Consider the following 18707-nt stretch of genomic DNA (forward strand, 5'->3'; position numbering starts at 1 on the left):
CGTGATAGAGAGACACCAGGAGAGGGAGAGAGAGAGAGAAAGGTGTGTAACTCTGTGTAGTGATAGAGAGACACCAGGAGAGGGAGAGAGAGTGAAAGGTGTGTAACTTTGTGTAGTGATAGAGAGACACCAGGAGAGGGAGAGAGAGAGAAAGGTGTGTAACTCTGTGTAGTGATAGAGAGACACCAGGAGAGTGAGAGAGAGAAAAAGGTGTGTAACTCTGTGCACTGATAGAGAGACACCAGGTGAGGGAGAGAGAGAGAATGGTGTGTAACTCTGTGTAGTGATAGAGAGACACCTGGAGAGGGAGAGAGAGAGAAAGGTGTGTAACTCTGTGTAGTGATAGAGAGACACCAGGAGAGAGAGAGAGAGAGAAAGGTGAGTAACTCTGTGTAGTGATAGAGAGACACCAGGAGAGGGAGAGAGAGAGAAAGGTGTGTTACTCTGTGCAGTGTTAGAGAGACACCAGGAGAGGGAGAGAGAGAGAAAGGTGTGTAACTCTGTGTCGTGACAGAGACACCAGGAGAGGGAGAGAGAGAGAAAGGTGTGTAACTCTCTGCAGTGATAGAGATACAGCAGGAGAGGGAGAGAGAGAGAAAGGTGTGTAACTCTGTGCAGTGATAGAGAGACACCAGGAGAGGGAGAGAGAGAGAAAGGTGTGTAACTCTGTGTAGTATTAGAGAGACACCAGGAGAGGGAGAGAGAGAAAGGTGTGGAACTCTGTGCAGTGATAGAGAAACACCAGGAGAGGGAGAGAGAGAGAAAGGTGTGTAACTCTGTGCAGTGATAGAAGGACACCAGGAGAGGGAGGGAGAGAGAAAGGTGTGTCACTCTGTGTAGTGATAGAGCGACACCAGGAGAGTGAGAGAGAGAGAAAGGTGTGTAACTCTGTGTAGTGATAGAGAGACACCAGGAGAGGGAGAGAGAGAAAGGTGTGTAACTCTGTGTAGTGATAGAGAGACACCAGGAGAGGGAGAGAGAGAGAAAGGTGTGTAACTCTGTGTAGTGATAGAGAGACACGGGGAGAAGGAGAGAGAGAAAGGTGTGTAACTGTGTGTCGTGATAGAGAGACACCAGGAGAGGGGGCGAGAGAGAAAGGTGTGTAACTGTGTGTAGTGATAGAGAGACACCAGGAGAGGGAGAGAGAGAGAAAGGTGTGTAACTCTGTGCAGTGCTGGAGAGACAGCAGGAGAGAGAGAGAGAGAAAGGTGTGTAACTCTCTGTAGTGATAGAGGGACACCGGGAGAGGGAGTGAGAGAGGTTGGTGTGTAACTCTGTGTAGTGACAGAGAGACACCGGGAGAGGGAGAGAGAGAGAATGGTGTGTAACTCTGTGTCGTGTTAGAGAGAGACCAGGAGAGAGAGAGAGAGAGAAAGGTGTCTAACTCTGTGTAGTGATAGAGAGACACCAGGAGAGGGAGAGAGGGAGAACGGTGTGTAACTTTGTGCAGTGATAGAGAGACACCAGGAGAGAGAGAGAGAGAGAGAAAGTTGTGTAACTCTGTGCAGTGACAGAGAGACACCAGGAGAGGGAGAGAGAGAGAAAGGTGTGTAACTCTGTGTTGTGATAGAGAGACACCATTAGAGGGAGAGAGAGAGAAAGGTGTGTAACTCTGTGCAGTGATAGTGAGACACCAGGTGAGGGAGAGAGAGAGAAATGTGTGTAACTCTGTGTAGGGATAGAGAGACACCAGGAGAGAGAGAGAGAGAGAAAGGTGTGTAACTCTGTGTAGTGATAGAGAGGCACCAGGAGAGGGAGAGAGAGAGAAAGGTGTGTAACTCTGTGTAGTGATAGAGAGACACCAGGAGAGGGAGAGAGAGAGAAAGGTGTGTAAATCTGTGTAGTGATAGAGAGACACCAGGGGAGGGAGAGAGAGAAAGGTGTATAACTCTGTGTAGTGATTGAGAGACACCAGGAGAGGGAGAGAGAGAGAAAGGTGTGTAACGCTGTGCAGTGATAGAGAGACACCAGGAGAGGGAGAGAGAGAGAAAGGTGTGTAACTCTGTGCAGTGATAGAGAGACACCAGGAGAGAGAGAGAGAGAGAAAGGTGTGTAACCCTGTGTAGTGATAGAGAGACACCAGGAGAGGGAGAGAGAGAGAATGGTGTATAACTCTGTGTAGTGATAGAGAGACACCAGGAGAGGGAGAGAGAGAGAAAGGTGTGTAACTCATTGTAGTGATAGAGAGACACCAGGAGAGGGAGAGAGAGAAAAAGGTGTGTAACTCTGTGCACTGATAGAGAGACACCAGGTGAGGGAGAGAGAGAGAATGGTGTGTAACTCTGTGTAGTGATAGAGAGACACCAGGAGAGGGAGAGAGAGAGAAAGGTGTGTAACTCTGTGTAGTGATAGAGAGACACCAGGAGAGAGAGAGAGAGAGAAAGGTGAGTAACTCTGTGTAGTGATAGAGAGACACCAGGAGAGGGAGAGAGAGAGAAAGGTGTGTTACTCTGTGCAGTGTTAGAGAGACACCAGGAGAGGGAGAGAGAGAGAAAGGTGTGTAACTCTTTGTAGTGACAGAGACACCAGGAGAGGGAGAGAGAGAGAAAGGTGTGTAACTCTCTGCAGTGATAGAGATACAGCAGGAGAGGGAGAGAGAGAGAAAGGTGTGTAACTCTGTGCAGTGATAGAGAGACACCAGGAGAGGGAGAGAGAGAGAAAGGTGTGTAACTCTGTGTAGTATTAGAGAGACACCAGGAGAGGGAGAGAGAGAAAGGTGTGGAACTCTGTGCAGTGATAGAGAAACACCAGGAGAGGGAGAGAGAGAGAAAGGTGTGTAACTCGGTGTAGTGATAGAGAGACACCAGGAGAGGGAGAGAGAGAGAATGGTGTGTAACTCTGTGTAGTGATAGAGAGACACCAGGAGAGGGAGAGAGAGAGAAAGGTGTGCAACTCTGTGTAGTGACAGAGAGACACCAGGAGAGGGAGAGAGAGAGAAAGGTGTGTAACTCTGTGTAATGATAGAGAGACACCAGGAGAGGGAGAGTGTGAGAAAGGTGTGTAACTCTGTGCAGTGATAGAGAGACACCAGGAGAGGGAGAGAGAGAGAAAGGTGTGTAACTGTGTGTAGTGATAGAGAGACACCAGGAGAGGGAGAGAGAGAGAAAGGTTTGTTACTCTGTGTAGTGATAGAGAGACACCAGGAGAGGGAGAGAGAGAGAAAGGTGTGTAACTCTGTGCAGTGATAGAGAGAGACCAGGAGAGGGAGGGAGAGAGAAAAGTGCGTAACTCTGTGTAGTGATAGAGAGACACCAGGAGAGGGAGAGAGAGAGAAAGGTGTGTAACCCTGTGCAGTGATAAAGAGACACCAGGAGAGGGAGAGAGAGAAAGGTGTGTAACTCTGTGTAGTGATAGAGGGACACCGGTAGAGGGAGTGAGAGAGGTTGGTGTGTAACTCTGTGTAGTGATAGAGAGACACCGGGAGAGGGAGAGAGAGAGAAAGGTGTGTAACTCTGTGCAGTGATAGAGAGGTACCAGGAGAGGGAGAGAGAGAGAAAGGTGTGTAACCCTGTGCAGTGATAAAGAGACACCAGGAGAGGGAGAGAGAGAGAAAGGTGTGTAACTCTGTGTAGTGATAGAGAGACACCAGGAGAGGGAGAGAGAGTGAAAGGTGTGTAACTCTGTGCAGTGATAGAGAGGTACCAGGAGAGGGAGAGAGAGAGAAAGGTGTGTAACCCTGTGCAGTGATAAAGAGACACCAGGAGAGGGAGAGAGAGAGAAAGGTGTGTAACTCTGTGCAGTGACAGAGAGATACCAGGAGAGGGAGAGAGAGAGAAAGGTGTGTAACTCTGTGTCGTGATAGAGAGACACCAGGAGAGGGAGAGAGAGAGAGAAAGGTGTGTAACTCTGTGTAGTGATAGAGAGACACCAGGAGAGGGAGAGAGAGTGAAAGGTGTGTAACTTTGTGTAGTGATAGAGAGACACCAGGAGAGGGAGAGAGAGAGAAAGGTGTGTAACTCTGTGTAGTGATAGAGAGACACCAGGAGAGTGAGAGAGAGAAAAAGGTGTGTAACTCTGTGCACTGATAGAGAGACACCAGGTGAGGGAGAGAGAGAGAATGGTGTGTAACTCTGTGTAGTGATAGAGAGACACCTGGAGAGGGAGAGAGAGAGAAAGGTGTGTAACTCTGTGTAGTGATAGAGAGACACCAGGAGAGAGAGAGAGAGAGAAAGGTGAGTAACTCTGTGTAGTGATAGAGAGACACCAGGAGAGGGAGAGAGAGAGAAAGGTGTGTTACTCTGTGCAGTGTTAGAGAGACACCAGGAGAGGGAGAGAGAGAGAAAGGTGTGTAACTCTGTGTCGTGACAGAGACACCAGGAGAGGGAGAGAGAGAGAAAGGTGTGTAACTCTCTGCAGTGATAGAGATACAGCAGGAGAGGGAGAGAGAGAGAAAGGTGTGTAACTCTGTGCAGTGATAGAGAGACACCAGGAGAGGGAGAGAGAGAGAAAGGTGTGTAACTCTGTGTAGTATTAGAGAGACACCAGGAGAGGGAGAGAGAGAAAGGTGTGGAACTCTGTGCAGTGATAGAGAAACACCAGGAGAGGGAGAGAGAGAGAAAGGTGTGTAACTCTGTGCAGTGATAGAAGGACACCAGGAGAGGGAGGGAGAGAGAAAGGTGTGTCACTCTGTGTAGTGATAGAGCGACACCAGGAGAGTGAGAGAGAGAGAAAGGTGTGTAACTCTGTGTAGTGATAGAGAGACACCAGGAGAGGGAGAGAGAGAAAGGTGTGTAACTCTGTGTAGTGATAGAGAGACACCAGGAGAGGGAGAGAGAGAGAAAGGTGTGTAACTCTGTGTAGTGATAGAGAGACACGGGGAGAAGGAGAGAGAGAAAGGTGTGTAACTGTGTGTCGTGATAGAGAGACACCAGGAGAGGGGGCGAGAGAGAAAGGTGTGTAACTGTGTGTAGTGATAGAGAGACACCAGGAGAGGGAGAGAGAGAGAAAGGTGTGTAACTCTGTGCAGTGCTGGAGAGACAGCAGGAGAGAGAGAGAGAGAAAGGTGTGTAACTCTCTGTAGTGATAGAGGGACACCGGGAGAGGGAGTGAGAGAGGTTGGTGTGTAACTCTGTGTAGTGACAGAGAGACACCGGGAGAGGGAGAGAGAGAGAAAGGTGTGTAACTCTGTGTCGTGTTAGAGAGAGACCAGGAGAGAGAGAGAGAGAGAAAGGTGTCTAACTCTGTGTAGTGATAGAGAGACACCAGGAGAGGGAGAGAGGGAGAACGGTGTGTAACTTTGTGCAGTGATAGAGAGACACCAGGAGAGAGAGAGAGAGAGAGAAAGTTGTGTAACTCTGTGCAGTGACAGAGAGACACCAGGAGAGGGAGAGAGAGAGAAAGGTGTGTAACTCTGTGTTGTGATAGAGAGACACCATTAGAGGGAGAGAGAGAGAAAGGTGTGTAACTCTGTGCAGTGATAGTGAGACACCAGGTGAGGGAGAGAGAGAGAAATGTGTGTAACTCTGTGTAGGGATAGAGAGACACCAGGAGAGAGAGAGAGAGAGAAAGGTGTGTAACTCTGTGTAGTGATAGAGAGGCACCAGGAGAGGGAGAGAGAGAGAAAGGTGTGTAACTCTGTGTAGTGATAGAGAGACACCAGGAGAGGGAGAGAGAGAGAAAGGTGTGTAAATCTGTGTAGTGATAGAGAGACACCAGGGGAGGGAGAGAGAGAAAGGTGTATAACTCTGTGTAGTGATTGAGAGACACCAGGAGAGGGAGAGAGAGAGAAAGGTGTGTAACGCTGTGCAGTGATAGAGAGACACCAGGAGAGGGAGAGAGAGAGAAAGGTGTGTAACTCTGTGCAGTGATAGAGAGACACCAGGAGAGAGAGAGAGAGAGAAAGGTGTGTAACCCTGTGTAGTGATAGAGAGACACCAGGAGAGGGAGAGAGAGAGAATGGTGTATAACTCTGTGTAGTGATAGAGAGACACCAGGAGAGGGAGAGAGAGAGAAAGGTGTGTAACTCATTGTAGTGATAGAGAGACACCAGGAGAGGGAGAGAGAGAAAAAGGTGTGTAACTCTGTGCACTGATAGAGAGACACCAGGTGAGGGAGAGAGAGAGAATGGTGTGTAACTCTGTGTAGTGATAGAGAGACACCAGGAGAGGGAGAGAGAGAGAAAGGTGTGTAACTCTGTGTAGTGATAGAGAGACACCAGGAGAGAGAGAGAGAGAGAAAGGTGAGTAACTCTGTGTAGTGATAGAGAGACACCAGGAGAGGGAGAGAGAGAGAAAGGTGTGTTACTCTGTGCAGTGTTAGAGAGACACCAGGAGAGGGAGAGAGAGAGAAAGGTGTGTAACTCTTTGTAGTGACAGAGACACCAGGAGAGGGAGAGAGAGAGAAAGGTGTGTAACTCTCTGCAGTGATAGAGATACAGCAGGAGAGGGAGAGAGAGAGAAAGGTGTGTAACTCTGTGCAGTGATAGAGAGACACCAGGAGAGGGAGAGAGAGAGAAAGGTGTGTAACTCTGTGTAGTATTAGAGAGACACCAGGAGAGGGAGAGAGAGAAAGGTGTGGAACTCTGTGCAGTGATAGAGAAACACCAGGAGAGGGAGAGAGAGAGAAAGGTGTGTAACTCGGTGTAGTGATAGAGAGACACCAGGAGAGGGAGAGAGAGAGAATGGTGTGTAACTCTGTGTAGTGATAGAGAGACACCAGGAGAGGGAGAGAGAGAGAAAGGTGTGTAACTCTGTGTAGTGACAGAGAGACACCAGGAGAGGGAGAGAGAGAGAAAGGTGTGTAACTCTGTGTAGTGATAGAGAGACACCAGGAGAGGGAGAGTGGGAGAAAGGCGTGTAACTCTGTGCAGTGATAGAGAGACACCAGGAGAGGGAGAGAGAGAGAAAGGTGTGTTACTATGTGTAGTGATCGAGAGACACAAGGAGAGGGAGAGAGAGAGAAAGGTGTGTTACTCTGTGTAGTGATAGAGAGACACCAGGAGAGGGAGAGAGAGAGAAAGGTGTGTAACTCTGTGCAGTGATAGAAGGACACCAGGAGAGGGAGGGAGAGAGAAAGGTGTGTCACTCAGTGTAGTGATAGAGCGACACCAGGAGAGTGAGAGAGAAAGGTGTGTCACTCTGTGTAGTGATAGAGAGACACCAGGAGAGGGAGAGAGAGAAAGGTGTGTAACTCTGTGTAGTGATAGAGAGACACCAGGAGAGGGAGAGAGAGAGAAAGGGGTGTAACTCTGTGTCGTGATAGAGAGACACCGGGAGAAGGAGAGAGAGAAAGGTGTGTAACTGTGTGTCGTGATAGAGAGACACCAGGAGAGGGGGCGAGAGAGAAAGGTGTGTAACTGTGTGTAGTGATAGAGAGACACCAGGAGAGGGAGAGAGAGAGAAAGGTGTGTAACTCTGTGCAGTGCTGGAGAGACAGCAGGAGAGAGAGAGAGAGAAAGGTGTGTAACTCTGTGTAGTGATAGAGGGACACCGGGAGAGGGAGTGAGAGAGGTTGGTGTGTAACTCTGTGTAGTGATAGAGAGACACCGGGAGAGGGAGAGAGAGAGAAAGGTGTGTAACTCTGTGTCGTGTTAGAGAGAGACCAGGAGAGAGAGAGAGAGAGAAAGGTGTCTAACTTTGTGCAGTGATAGAGAGACACCAGGAGAGAGAGAGAGAGAGAAAGGTGTGTAACTCTGTGCAGTGACAGAGAGACACCAGGAGAGGGAGAGAGAGAGAAAGGTGTGTAACTCTGTGTTGTGATAGAGAGACACCATTAGAGGGAGAGAGAGAGAAAGGTGTGTAACTCTGTGCAGTGATAGTGAGACACCAGGTGAGGGAGAGAGAGAGAAATGTGTGTAAATCTGTGTAGGGATAGAGAGACACCAGGAGAGAGAGAGAGAGAGAAAGGTGTGTAACTCTGTGTAGTGATAGAGAGGCACCAGGAGATGGAGAGAGAGAGAAAGGTGTGTAACTCTGTGTAGTGATAGAGAGACACCAGGAGAGGGAGAGAGAGAGAAAGGTGTGTAAATCTGTGTTGTGATAGAGAGACACCAGGGGAAGGAGAGAGAGAAAGGTGTATAACTCTGTGTAGTGATTGAGAGACACCAGGAGAGGGAGAGAGAGAGAAAGGTGTGTAACTCTGTGCAGTGATAGAGAGACACCAGGAGAGGGAGAGAGAGAGAAAGGTGTGTAACTCTGTGCAGTGATAGAGAGACACCAGGAGAGAGAGAGAGAGAGAAAGGTGTGTAACCCTGTGTAGTGATAGAGAGACACCAGGAGAGGGAGAGAGAGAGAATGGTGTATAACTCTGTGTAGTGATAGAGAGACACCAGGAGAGGGAGAGAGAGAGAAAGGTGTGTAACTCTGTGTAGTGATAGAGAGACACCAGGAGATGGAGAGAGAGAGAAAGGTGTGTAACTCTGTCTCGTGATAGAGAGACACCAGGAGAGGGAGAGAGAGAGAAAGGTGTATAACTCTGTGTAGTTATAGAGAGACACCAGGAGAGGGAGAGAGAGAGAAAGGTGTGTAACTCTGTGCAGTGATGGAGAGACACCAGGAGAGGGAGAGAGAGAGAAAGGTGTGTAAATCTGTGTAGTGATAGAGAGACACCAGGAGAGGGAGAGAGAGAAAGGTGTGTAACTCTGTGTAGTGATAGAGAGACAGCAGGAGAGGGAGAGAGAGAGAAAGGTGTGTAAATCTGTGCTGTGATAGAGAGATACCAGGAGAGGGAGAGAGAGAGAAAGGTGTGTAATTCTGTGTAGTGATAGAGAGACACCAGGAGAGGGAGAGAGAGAGAAAGGTGTGTAACTCTGTGTAGTGATAGAGAGAAACCAGGAGACGGAGAGAGAGAGATAGGTGTGTAACTCTGTGTAGTGATCGAGAGACACCAGGAGAGGGAGAGAGAGAGAAAGGTGTGTAACTCTGTGCAGTGTTAGAGAGACACCAGGAGATGGAGAGAGAGAGAAAGGTGTGTAACTCTGTGTAGCGAAAGAGACACCAGGAGATGGAGAGAGAGAGAAAGGTGTGTAACTCTCTGCAGTGATAGAGAGACACCAGGAGAGGGAGAGAGAGAGAAAGGTGTGTAACTCTGTGCAGTGATAGAGAGACACCAGGAGAGGGAGAGAGAGAGAAAGGAGTGTAAAACTGTGTAGTGACAGAGAGACACCAGGAGAGGGAGAGAGAGAAAGGTGTGTAACTCTGTGCAGTGATAGAGAAACACCAGGAGAGGGAGAGAGAGAAAAAGGTGTTTAACTCTGTGTAGTAATAGAGAGACACCAGGAGAGGGAGAGAGAGAGAAAGGTGTGTAACTCTGTGCAGTGATAGAGAGACACCAGGAGTGGGAGAGAGAGAGAAAGGTGTGTAACTCTGTGTAGTGATAGAGAGACACCAGGAGAGGGAGAGAGAGAAAGGTGTGTAACCCTGTGTTGTAATAGAGAGACACCAGGAGAGGGAGAGAGAGAGAAAGGTGTTTAACTCTGTGCACTGATAGAGAGACACCAGGAGAGGGAGAGAGAGAGAAAGGTGTGTAACTCTGCGGAGTGATAGAGAGACACCAGGAGAGGGAGTGAGAGAGAAAGGTGTGTAACTCTGCGCAGTGATAGAGAGACACCAGGAGAGGGAGAGAGAGAGAGAAAGGTGTGTAACTCTGTGTAGTGATAGAGAGACACCAGGAGAGGGAGAGAGAGAGAAAGGTGAGTAACTTTGTGTAGTGATAGAGAGACACCAGGAGAGGGAGAGAGAGAGAAAGGTGTGTAACTCTGTGCAGTGTTAGAGAGACACCAGGAGAGGGAGAGAGAGAGAAAGGTGTGTAACTCTGTGTAGTGATAGAGACACCAGGAGAGGGAGAGAGAGAGAAAGGTGTGTAACTCTCTGCAGTGATAGAGAGACAGCAGGAGAGGGAGAGAGAGAGAAAGGTGTGTAACTCTGTGCAGTGATAGAGACACCAGGAGAGGGAGAGAGAGAGAAAGGTGTGTTACTCTGTGTAGTGATAGAGAGACACCAGGAGAGGGAGAGAGAGAAAGGTGTGTAACTCTGTGCAGTGATAGAGAAACACCAGGAGAGTGAGAGAGAGAGAAAGGTGTGTTACTCTGTGTCTTGTTAGAGAGACACCAGGAGAGGGAGAGAGAGAGAATGGTGTGTAACTCTGTGTAGTGATAGAGAGACACCAGCAGATGGAGTGAGAGAGAAAGGTGTGTAACTCTGTGCAGTGATAGAGAGACACCAGGTGAGGGAGAGAGAGAAAGGTGTGTTACTCTGTCCAGTGATAGAGAGACACCAGGAGAGGGAGAGAGAGAGAAACGTGTGTAACTCTGTGTAGTGATAGAGAAACACCAGGAGAGGGAGAGAGAGAGAAAGGTGTGTAACTCTGTGTCGTGATAGAGAGACACCAGGAGAGGGAGAGAGAGAGAAAGGTGTGTAACTCTGTGCAGTGACAGAGAGACACCAGGTAAGGGAGAGAGAGAGAAAGGTGTGTAACTCTGTGTAGTGATAGAGAGAAACCAGGAGAGGGAGAGAGGGAGAGAAAGGTGTGTAACTCTGTGTAGTGATAGAGAGACACCAGGAGAGGGAGAGAGAGAAAGGTGTGTAACTCTGTGTAGTGATAGAGAGACACCAGGAGAGGGAGAGAGAGAGAAAGGTGTGTAACTCTGTGTCGTGATAGAGAGACACCAGGAGAGGGGGCGAGAGAGAAAGGTGTGTAACTGTGTGTAGTGATAGAGAGACACCAGGAGAGGGAGAGAGAGAGAAAGGTGTGTAACTCTGTGCAGTGCTGGAGAGACAGCAGGAGAGAGAGAGAGAGAAAGGTGTGTAACTCTGTGTAGTGATAGAGGGACACCGGGAGAGGGAGTGAGAGAGGTTGGTGTGTAACTCTGTGTAGTGATAGAGAGACACCGGGAGAGGGAGAGAGAGAGAAAGGTGTGTAACTCTGTGTCGTGTTAGAGAGAGACCAGGAGAGAGAGAGAGAGAGAAAGGTGTCTAACTTTGTGCAGTGATAGAGAGACACCAGGAGAGAGAGAGAGAGAGAAAGGTGTGTAACTCTGTGCAGTGACAGAGAGACACCAGGAGAGGGAGAGAGAGAGAAAGGTGTGTAACTCTGTGTTGTGATAGAGAGACACCATTAGAGGGAGAGAGAGAGAAAGGTGTGTAACTCTGTGCAGTGATAGTGAGACACCAGGTGAGGGAGAGAGAGAGAAATGTGTGTAAATCTGTGTAGGGATAGAGAGACACCAGGAGAGAGAGAGAGAGAGAAAGGTGTGTAACTCTGTGTAGTGATAGAGAGGCACCAGGAGATGGAGAGAGAGAGAAAGGTGTGTAACTCTGTGTAGTGATAGAGAGACACCAGGAGAGGGAGAGAGAGAGAAAGGTGTGTAAATCTGTGTAGTGATAGAGAGACACCAGGGGAAGGAGAGAGAGAAAGGTGTATAACTCTGTGTAGTGATTGAGAGACACCAGGAGAGGGAGAGAGAGAGAAAGGTGTGTAACTCTGTGCAGTGATAGAGAGACACCAGGAGAGGGAGAGAGAGAGAAAGGTGTGTAACTCTGTGCAGTGATAGAGAGACACCAGGAGAGAGAGAGAGAGAGAAAGGTGTGTAACCCTGTGTAGTGATAGAGAGACACCAGGAGAGGGAGAGAGAGAGAATGGTGTATAACTCTGTGTAGTGATAGAGAGACACCAGGAGAGGGAGAGAGAGAGAAAGGTGTGTAACTCTGTGTAGTGATAGAGAGACACCAGGAGATGGAGAGAGAGAGAAAGGTGTGTAACTCTGTCTCGTGATAGAGAGACACCAGGAGAGGGAGAGAGAGAGAAAGGTGTATAACTCTGTGTAGTTATAGAGAGACACCAGGAGAGGGAGAGAGAGAGAAAGGTGTGTAACTCTGTGCAGTGATGGAGAGACACCAGGAGAGGGAGAGAGAGAGAAAGGTGTGTAAATCTGTGTAGTGATAGAGAGACACCAGGAGAGGGAGAGAGAGAAAGGTGTGTAACTCTGTGTAGTGATAGAGAGACAGCAGGAGAGGGAGAGAGAGAGAAAGGTGTGTAAATCTGTGCTGTGATAGAGAGATACCAGGAGAGGGAGAGAGAGAGAAAGGTGTGTAATTCTGTGTAGTGATAGAGAGACACCAGGAGAGGGAGAGAGAGAGAAAGGTGTGTAACTCTGTGTAGTGTTAGAGAGAAACCAGGAGACGGAGAGAGAGAGATAGGTGTGTAACTCTGTGTAGTGATCGAGAGACACCAGGAGAGGGAGAGAGAGAGAAAGGTGTGTAACTCTGTGCAGTGTTAGAGAGACACCAGGAGATGGAGAGAGAGAGAAAGGTGTGTAACTCTGTGTAGCGAAAGAGACACCAGGAGATGGAGAGAGAGAGAAAGGTGTGTAACTCTCTGCAGTGATAGAGAGACACCAGGAGAGGGAGAGAGAGAGAAAGGTGTGTAACTCTGTGCAGTGATAGAGAGACACCAGGAGAGGGAGAGAGAGAGAAAGGAGTGTAAATCTGTGTAGTGACAGAGAGACACCAGGAGAGGGAGAGAGAGAAAGGTGTGTAACTCTGTGCAGTGATAGAGAAACACCAGGAGAGGGAGAGAGTGAAAAAGGTGTTTAACTCTGTGTAGTAATAGAGAGACACCAGGAGAGGGAGAGAGAGAGAAAGGTGTGTAACTCTGTGCAGTGATAGAGAGACACCAGGAGTGGGAGAGAGAGAGAAAGGTGTGTAACTCTGTGTAGTGATAGAGAGACACCAGGAGAGGGAGAGAGAGAAAGGTGTGTAACCCTGTGTTGTAATAGAGAGACACCAGGAGAGGGAGAGAGAGAGAAAGGTGTTTAACTCTGTGCACTGATAGAGAGACACCAGGAGAGGGAGAGAGAGAGAAAGGTGTGTAACTCTGCGGAGTGATAGAGAGACACCAGGAGAGGGAGTGAGAGAGAAAGGTGTGTAACTCTGCGCAGTGATAGAGAGACACCAGGAGAGGGAGAGAGAGAGAGAAAGGTGTGTAACTCTGTGTAGTGATAGAGAGACACCAGGAGAGGGAGAGAGAGAGAAAGGTGAGTAACTCTGTGTAGTGATAGAGAGACACCAGGAGAGGGAGAGAGAGAGAAAGGTGTGTAACTCTGTGCAGTGTTAGAGAGACACCAGGAGAGGGAGAGAGAGAGAAAGGTGTGTAACTCTGTGTAGTGATAGAGACACCAGGAGAGGGAGAGAGAGAGAAAGGTGTGTAACTCTCTGCAGTGATAGAGAGACAGCAGGAGAGGGAGAGAGAGAGAAAGGTGTGTAACTCTGTGCAGTGATAGAGACACCAGGAGAGGGAGAGAGAGAGAAAGGTGTGTTACTCTGTGTAGTGATAGAGAGACACCAGGAGAGGGAGAGAGAGAAAGGTGTGTAACTCTGTGCAGTGATAGAGAAACACCAGGAGAGTGAGAGAGAGAGAAAGGTGTGTTACTCTGTGTCTTGTTAGAGAGACACCAGGAGAGGGAGAGAGAGAGAATGGTGTGTAACTCTGTGTAGTGATAGAGAGACACCAGCAGATGGAGTGAGAGAGAAAGGTGTGTAACTCTGTGCAGTGATAGAGAGACACCAGGTGAGGGAGAGAGAGAAAGGTGTGTTACTCTGTCCAGTGATAGAGAGACACCAGGAGAGGGAGAGAGAGAGAAACGTGTGTAACTCTGTGTAGTGATAGAGAAACACCAGGAGAGGGAGAGAGAGAGAAAGGTGTGTAACTCTGTGTCGTGATAGAGAGACACCAGGAGAGGGAGAGAGAGAGAAAGGTGTGTAACTCTGTGTCGTGATAGAGAGACACCAGGAGAGGGAGAGAGAGAGAAAGGTGTGTAACTCTGTGCAGTGACAGAGAGACACCAGGTAAGGGAGAGAGAGAGAAAGGTGTGTAACTCTGTGCAGTGATAGAGAGACACCAGGTGAGGGAGAGAGAGAAAGGTGTGTTACTCTGTCCAGTGATAGAGAGACACCAGGAGAGGGAGAGAGAGAGAAACGTGTGTAACTCTGTGTAGTGATAGAGAAACACCAGGAGAGGGAGAGAGAGAGAAAGGTGTGTAACTCTGTGTCGTGATAGAGAGACACCAGGAGAGGGAGAGAGAGAGAAAGGTGTGTAACTCTGTGCAGTGACAGAAAGACACCAGGTAAGGGAGAGAGAGAGAAAGGTGTGTAACTCTGTGTAGTGATAGAGAGAAACCAGGAGAGGGAGAGAGGGAGAGAAAGGTGTGTAACTCTGTGTAGTGATAGAGAGACACCAGGAGAGGGAGAGAGAGAAAGGTGTGTAACTCTGTGTAGTGATAGAGAGACACCAGGAGAGGGAGAGAGAGAGAAAGGTGTGTAACTCTGTGTCGTGATAGAGAGACACCAGGAGAGGGAGAGAGAGAGAAAGGTGTGTAACTCTGTGCAGTGATAGAGAGACACCAGGAGAGAGAGAGAGAGAGAAAGGTGTGTAACCCTGTGTAGTGATAGAGAGACACCAGGAGAGGGAGAGAGAGAGAATGGTGTATAACTCTGTGTAGTGATAGAGAGACACCAGGAGAGGGAGAGAGAGAGAAAGGTGTGTAACTCTGTGTAGTGATAGAGAGACACCAGGAGATGGAGAGAGAGAGAAAGGTGTGTAACTCTGTCTCGTGATAGAGAGACACCAGGAGAGGGAGAGAGAGAGAAAGGTGTATAACTCTGTGTAGTTATAGAGAGACACCAGGAGAGGGAGAGAGAGAGAAAGGTGTGTAACTCTGTGCAGTGATGGAGAGACACCAGGAGAGGGAGAGAGAGAGAAAGGTGTGTAAATCTGTGTAGTGATAGAGAGACACCAGGAGAGGGAGAGAGAGAAAGGTGTGTAACTCTGTGTAGTGATAGAGAGACAGCAGGAGAGGGAGAGAGAGAGAAAGGTGTGTAAATCTGTGCTGTGATAGAGAGATACCAGGAGAGGGAGAGAGAGAGAAAGGTGTGTAATTCTGTGTAGTGATAGAGAGACACCAGGAGAGGGAGAGAGAGAGAAAGGTGTGTAACTCTGTGTAGTGTTAGAGAGAAACCAGGAGACGGAGAGAGAGAGATAGGTGTGTAACTCTGTGTAGTGATCGAGAGACACCAGGAGAGGGAGAGAGAGAGAAAGGTGTGTAACTCTGTGCAGTGTTAGAGAGACACCAGGAGATGGAGAGAGAGAGAAAGGTGTGTAACTCTGTGTAGCGAAAGAGACACCAGGAGATGGAGAGAGAGAGAAAGGTGTGTAACTCTCTGCAGTGATAGAGAGACACCAGGAGAGGGAGAGAGAGAGAAAGGTGTGTAACTCTGTGCAGTGATAGAGAGACACCAGGAGAGGGAGAGAGAGAGAAAGGAGTGTAAATCTGTGTAGTGACAGAGAGACACCAGGAGAGGGAGAGAGAGAAAGGTGTGTAACTCTGTGCAGTGATAGAGAAACACCAGGAGAGGGAGAGAGTGAAAAAGGTGTTTAACTCTGTGTAGTAATAGAGAGACACCAGGAGAGGGAGAGAGAGAGAAAGGTGTGTAACTCTGTGCAGTGATAGAGAGACACCAGGAGTGGGAGAGAGAGAGAAAGGTGTGTAACTCTGTGTAGTGATAGAGAGACACCAGGAGAGGGAGAGAGAGAAAGGTGTGTAACCCTGTGTTGTAATAGAGAGACACCAGGAGAGGGAGAGAGAGAGAAAGGTGTTTAACTCTGTGCACTGATAGAGAGACACCAGGAGAGGGAGAGAGAGAGAAAGGTGTGTAACTCTGCGGAGTGATAGAGAGACACCAGGAGAGGGAGTGAGAGAGAAAGGTGTGTAACTCTGCGCAGTGATAGAGAGACACCAGGAGAGGGAGAGAGAGAGAGAAAGGTGTGTAACTCTGTGTAGTGATAGAGAGACACCAGGAGAGGGAGAGAGAGAGAAAGGTGAGTAACTCTGTGTAGTGATAGAGAGACACCAGGAGAGGGAGAGAGAGAGAAAGGTGTGTAACTCTGTGCAGTGTTAGAGAGACACCAGGAGAGGGAGAGAGAGAGAAAGGTGTGTAACTCTGTGTAGTGATAGAGACACCAGGAGAGGGAGAGAGAGAGAAAGGTGTGTAACTCTCTGCAGTGATAGAGAGACAGCAGGAGAGGGAGAGAGAGAGAAAGGTGTGTAACTCTGTGCAGTGATAGAGACACCAGGAGAGGGAGAGAGAGAGAAAGGTGTGTTACTCTGTGTAGTGATAGAGAGACACCAGGAGAGGGAGAGAGAGAAAGGTGTGTAACTCTGTGCAGTGATAGAGAAACACCAGGAGAGTGAGAGAGAGAGAAAGGTGTGTTACTCTGTGTCTTGTTAGAGAGACACCAGGAGAGGGAGAGAGAGAGAATGGTGTGTAACTCTGTGTAGTGATAGAGAGACACCAGCAGATGGAGTGAGAGAGAAAGGTGTGTAACTCTGTGCAGTGATAGAGAGACACCAGGTGAGGGAGAGAGAGAAAGGTGTGTTACTCTGTCCAGTGATAGAGAGACACCAGGAGAGGGAGAGAGAGAGAAACGTGTGTAACTCTGTGTAGTGATAGAGAAACACCAGGAGAGGGAGAGAGAGAGAAAGGTGTGTAACTCTGTGTCGTGATAGAGAGACACCAGGAGAGGGAGAGAGAGAGAAAGGTGTGTAACTCTGTGTCGTGATAGAGAGACACCAGGAGAGGGAGAGAGAGAGAAAGGTGTGTAACTCTGTGCAGTGACAGAGAGACACCAGGTAAGGGAGAGAGAGAGAAAGGTGTGTAACTCTGTGCAGTGATAGAGAGACACCAGGTGAGGGAGAGAGAGAAAGGTGTGTTACTCTGTCCAGTGATAGAGAGACACCAGGAGAGGGAGAGAGAGAGAAACGTGTGTAACTCTGTGTAGTGATAGAGAAACACCAGGAGAGGGAGAGAGAGAGAAAGGTGTGTAACTCTGTGTCGTGATAGAGAGACACCAGGAGAGGGAGAGAGAGAGAAAGGTGTGTAACTCTGTGCAGTGACAGAAAGACACCAGGTAAGGGAGAGAGAGAGAAAGGTGTGTAACTCTGTGTAGTGATAGAGAGAAACCAGGAGAGGGAGAGAGGGAGAGAAAGGTGTGTAACTCTGTGTAGTGATAGAGAGACACCAGGAGAGGGAGAGAGAGAAAGGTGTGTAACTCTGTGTAGTGATAGAGAGACACCAGGAGAGGGAGAGAGAGAGAAAGGTGTGTAACTCTGTGTCGTGATAGAGAGACACCAGGAGAGGGGGCGAGAGAGAAAGGTGTGTAACTGTGTGTAGTGATAGAGAGACACCAGGAGAGGGAGAGAGAGAGAAAGGTGTGTAACTCTGTGCAGTGCTGGAGAGACAGCAGGAGAGAGAGAGAGAGAAAGGTGTGTAACTCTGTGTAGTGATAGAGGGACACCGGGAGAGGGAGTGAGAGAGGTTGGTGTGTAACTCTGTGCAGTGATAGAGAGACACCGGGAGAGGGAGAGAGAGAGAAAGGTGTGTAACTCTGTGTCGTGTTAGAGAGAGACCAGGAGAGAGAGAGAGAGAGAAAGGTGTCTAACTTTGTGCAGTGATAGAGAGACACCAGGAGAGAGAGAGAGAGAGAAAGGTGTGTAACTCTGTGCAGTGACAGAGAGACACCAGGAGAGGGAGAGAGAGAGAAAGGTGTGTAACTCTGTGTTGTGATAGAGAGACACCATTAGAGGGAGAGAGAGAGAAAGGTGTGTAACTCTGTGCAGTGATAGTGAGACACCAGGTGAGGGAGAGAGAGAGAAATGTGTGTAAATCTGTGTAGGGATAGAGAGACACCAGGAGAGAGAGAGAGAGAGAAAGGTGTGTAACTCTGTGTAGTGATAGAGAGGCACCAGGAGATGGAGAGAGAGAGAAAGGTGTGTAACTCTGTGTAGTGATAGAGAGACACCAGGAGAGGGAGAGAGAGAGAAAGGTGTGTAAATCTGTGTAGTGATAGAGAGACACCAGGGGAAGGAGAGAGAGAAAGGTGTATAACTCTGTGTAGTGATTGAGAGACACCAGGAGAGGGAGAGAGAGAGAAAGGTGTGTAACTCTGTGCAGTGATAGAGAGACACCAGGAGAGGGAGAGAGAGAGAAAGGTGTGTAACTCTGTGCAGTGATAGAGAGACACCAGGAGAGAGAGAGAGAGAGAAAGGTGTGTAACCCTGTGTAGTGATAGAGAGACACCAGGAGAGGGAGAGAGAGAGAATGGTGTATAACTCTGTGTAGTGATAGAGAGACACCAGGAGAGGGAGAGAGAGAGAAAGGTGTGTAACTCTGTGTAGTGATAGAGAGACACCAGGAGATGGAGAGAGAGAGAAAGGTGTGTAACTCTGTCTCGTGATAGAGAGACACCAGGAGAGGGAGAGAGAGAGAAAGGTGTATAACTCTGTGTAGTTATAGAGAGACACCAGGAGAGGGAGAGAGAGAGAAAGGTGTGTAACTCTGTGCAGTGATGGAGAGACACCAGGAGAGGGAGAGAGAGAGAAAGGTGTGTAAATCTGTGTAGTGATAGAGAGACACCAGGAGAGGGAGAGAGAGAAAGGTGTGTAACTCTGTGTAGTGATAGAGAGACAGCAGGAGAGGGAGAGAGAGAGAAAGGTGTGTAAATCTGTGCTGTGATAGAGAGATACCAGGAGAGGGAGAGAGAGAGAAAGGTGTGTAATTCTGTGTAGTGATAGAGAGACACCAGGAGAGGGAGAGAGAGAGAAAGGTGTGTAACTCTGTGTAGTGATAGAGAGAAACCAGGAGACGGAGAGAGAGAGATAGGTGTGTAACTCTGTGTAGTGATCGAGAGACACCAGGAGAGGGAGAGAGAGAGAAAGG

The sequence above is a fragment of the Somniosus microcephalus genome, unplaced genomic scaffold, assembly GCF_052327205.1.
Source record: "Somniosus microcephalus isolate GS21.2 unplaced genomic scaffold, FLI_Smic_1.0 unresolved_chr3, whole genome shotgun sequence".
Classification (NCBI taxonomy): Eukaryota; Metazoa; Chordata; class Chondrichthyes; order Squaliformes; family Somniosidae; genus Somniosus; species Somniosus microcephalus.